Source organism: Styela clava, unplaced genomic scaffold (assembly GCF_964204865.1).
Source record: "Styela clava unplaced genomic scaffold, kaStyClav1.hap1.2 HAP1_SCAFFOLD_235, whole genome shotgun sequence".
Lineage (NCBI taxonomy): Eukaryota > Metazoa > Chordata > Ascidiacea > Stolidobranchia > Styelidae > Styela > Styela clava.
This window is the reverse complement of record NW_027556572.1, coordinates 25,001-28,425: the sequence shown is the minus strand read 5'-3', so window position 1 is coordinate 28,425 and position 3,425 is coordinate 25,001. Positions and strand designations below refer to the sequence as shown.

At 58.5% G+C, this 3,425-nt stretch overlaps 2 non-coding genes and 1 pseudogene across 2 annotated transcripts in view; all 3 read right to left on the bottom strand.

Moving 5' to 3' along the window:
- On the bottom strand, nt 1-1,240 carry LOC144418982 (large subunit ribosomal RNA; annotated as a pseudogene; the record flags this gene model as incomplete).
- Nucleotides 1,241-1,528: 288 nt separating this feature from the next.
- Nucleotides 1,529-1,682, bottom strand: LOC144418984 (5.8S ribosomal RNA). Its single transcript, XR_013473772.1, has one exon. It is a non-coding gene; the product is annotated as a 5.8S ribosomal RNA (ribosomal RNA).
- Nucleotides 1,683-1,980: 298 nt separating this feature from the next.
- LOC144418974 (small subunit ribosomal RNA) overlaps nt 1,981-3,425 on the bottom strand; it is a 1,810-nt gene continuing 365 nt past the window's right edge. The window contains exon 1 of the ribosomal RNA XR_013473768.1: nt 1,981-3,425. This exon is cut by the window's right edge and continues 365 nt beyond it. This is a non-coding gene — a ribosomal RNA (small subunit ribosomal RNA).

Below are 3,425 nucleotides of genomic sequence, written 5' to 3'. Positions count from 1 at the left end.
GTCCAAGGCCTCTAATCATTCGCTTTACCAGATAAAACTGCGACAAAGCGCCAGCTATCCTGAGGGAAACTTCGGAAGGAACCAGCTACTAGATGGTTCGATTAGTCTTTCGCCCCTATACCCAAATAGGACGATCGATTTGCACGTCAGAATCGCTACGGTCCTCCACCAGAGTTTCCTCTGGCTTCGACCTTCCCAGGCATAGTTCACCATCTTTCGGGTCCCAACATGGACGCTCTTGCGCGACCGCCCCGGCAGAGCGGGTGCGATCGGCCGGTCGTGCGCCGGCGCCCGCACGGGGCTCCGGGTCCGACCTCGTTCGGCCAAAGGCCGCCTTCACTTTCATTTCGCCTGCGAGTCTCGAACCACTCGACGACTCGCGCTCATGTTAGACTCCTTGGTCCGTGTTTCAAGACGGGTCGGGAGGGTGGCCGACGTGGCCACGGACCCCGAGCGCGTCGACGGCGCGCCACCGAAGCGGCAGCCCGCCGAACACCGGCACTGCGTACAGTGCAGGCGAACGACAAGCCAGCCGAACGGCGACGGCCGCACACAGAGAGCGCGCGGCATCCTTTCCTCGATCCGCCGCCGGGCCGCACCGCCCGCGCGCTGTAACACCCCCGCCGGAGCGGAGGCCACCTTCGCGCGGGGACTTAGACCGACGGCAAACCGGTCGTGACCCGCGCCGGTCGCTAGTGCGCTGAGACGGTGCGCGAGCCGACTCGGCAGCGGCGCCTTAAGCGTCCGCGAACCGAGACGGCGCGCCCCCGCACCCAACTGAAAGCGAGCCGGCGACCTGACGGGCCCTCCCGTTTGCCTCTCAACGGTTTCACGTACTCTTGAACTCTCTCTTCAAAGTGCTTTTCAACTTTCCCTCACGGTACTTGTCCGCTATCGGTCTCGCGACCGTATTTAGTCTTAGGTGGAGTTTACCACCCGCTTTGGGCTGCATTCCCAAACAACCCGACTCCGAGAAGACCCGAAGCGGCCAAGGCAAGCGCCCCTATGGGCCTAACACCCGCCGTGGGACGAGGCCTCGATCAGAAGGACACCGGCGCTCGCCGTCAGCCGCACTGGGACTTCCGTACGTCACAACTCGGCGCGCTCGAAAAGCGCGCAGATTCGACGCTGGACTCTTCCCGGTTCACTCGCCGTTACTCAGGGAATCCCTGTTGGTTTCTTTTCCTCCGCTTAATAATATGCTTAAATTCAGCGGGTGCTCTCGCCTGAACTCAGGTCGTATGTGTCAAGCGGGCCGTTTCTTACACGGCCCGCTGGCATCGCAAGTCGTCGCCGCCGGCGCCGACCGAGCGCGTACCGTCGCCGCCTTGGCCCACGGTCGGTCTTGATCTCGTGACCGGACCGACCGACCTGGACCCGCCCCTCGAACGTAGTTGAACACGTCGAGGGGCCGGCGGTGTACGGGACACGCGGTCGCGCCGAGAAAGCTCGGCGACCGCTTCAACTTGGGGCGACGCCCGGCCGTCTTCGCAGAGGCCAGGCGACGGCCCTCGGGTGAGGACGAACGCGACCCTGAGGCAGACGCGGTCCCGGGATTGACCCGAGACCGCAATTCGCGTTCAGAAGGTCGACGTTCAATGTGTTCTGCAATTCACATTACTTCTCGCACTTGGCTGCGTCCTTCATCGACTCGCGAGCCGAGTGATCCACCGTTAAGAGTCGTCCTCGACGTTTCGCCCGGCGCCGAAGCGCGCGGACGTCACACTGTGGGATCGACCACAAAACCACCACCGACAACAACTGCACAAAAACACCAACAAACGGCGCCGAGCGACCGCCGGGCTGGGCCGGCGGCACATCGAGCGCGGTGCCCAGAAGCCACCATCGCACTCGGCTGCCTTGCTATGCCAACGTGTTACGCGTGTCGCACGGGGCGGAACCCCGATTGACGGCCGCCCTCTCGGCGGCACCCAAAGACAATTCAGTGCGCGGTCGGCCGGGGCCTACCACCACCTTCGGTAATGATCCTTCCGCAGGTTCACCTACGGAAACCTTGTTACGACTTTTACTTCCTCTAAATGATCAAGTTTGATCGTCTTCTCGACACGCCGACGCGGCCGTTGCCAGCCGCGACGGGGCCGATCCAAGGATCTCACTAAACCATTCAATCGGTAGTAGCGACGGGCGGTGTGTACAAAGGGCAGGGACGTAATCAACGCAAGTTGATGACTTGCGCTTACTGGGAATTCCTCGTTCAAGGGAAACAATTGCAAGTCCCTATCCCAATCACGAATGAGGTTCAACGGGTTACCCGGACCTTTCGGCCTAGGTTAGACACTCGCTGCTTCACTCAGTGTAGCGCGCGTGCGGCCCCGGACATCTAAGGGCATCACAGACCTGTTATTGCTCAATCTCGTGTGGCTAAACGCCACTAGTCCCTCTAAGAAGTTAGACGCCGACCGAGAAGGTCGCGTAACTATTTAGCATGCCAGAGTCTCGTTCGTTATCGGAATTAACCAGACAAATCGCTCCACCAACTAAGAACGGCCATGCACCACCACCCACAGAATCAAGAAAGAGCTCTCAATCTGTCAATCCTACCTGTGTCCGGGCCGGGTGAGTTTCCCCGTGTTGAGTCAAATTAAGCCGCAGGCTCCACTCCTGGTGGTGCCCTTCCGTCAATTCCTTTAAGTTTCAGCTTTGCAACCATACTTCCCCCGGAACCCAAAGACTTTGGTTTCCCGGAAGCTGCCGGAAAGGTCGTCATGGTAACGCCTCCCGATCGCTAGTTGGCATCGTTTATAGTCAGAACTAGGACGGTATCTGATCGTCTTCGAACCTCTGACTTTCGCTCTTGATTAAAGAAAACATTCTTGGCGAATGCTTTCGCAGTAGTTCGTCTTCCGCCGATCCAAGAATTTCACCTCTAACGGCAGAGTACGGACGCCCCCGTCTGTCCCTCTTAATCATTACCTCGTGCTCCGAAAACCAACAAAATAGAACCGAGGTCCTATTCCATTATTCCATGCAACACTATGCAGGCGAACAGCCTGCTTTGAACACTCTAATTTTTTCAAAGTAAACTTATCGGCCACCGCCGACACTCAGTCAAGAGCACCGACGGAGAACCGAAGGTGAGGCGAACGCAACCAGTGACACGCCTTGCGACGGACCGGCGGCGCTCGCCCAAAATCCAACTACGAGCTTTTCAACCGCAACAACTTTAGCATACACTGTTGGAGCTGGAATTACCGCGGCTGCTGGCACCAGACTTGCCCTCCAATGGATACTCGTTAAGAGTTTTAGGATGTACTCATTCCAATTACAGGGCCTCGTTAGAGTCCTGTATTGTTATTTTTCGTCACTACCTCCCCGTGTCGGGAATGGGTAATTTGCGCGCCTGCTGCCTTCCTTGGATGTGGTAGCCGTTTCTCAGGCTCCCTCTCCGGAATCGAACCCTGATT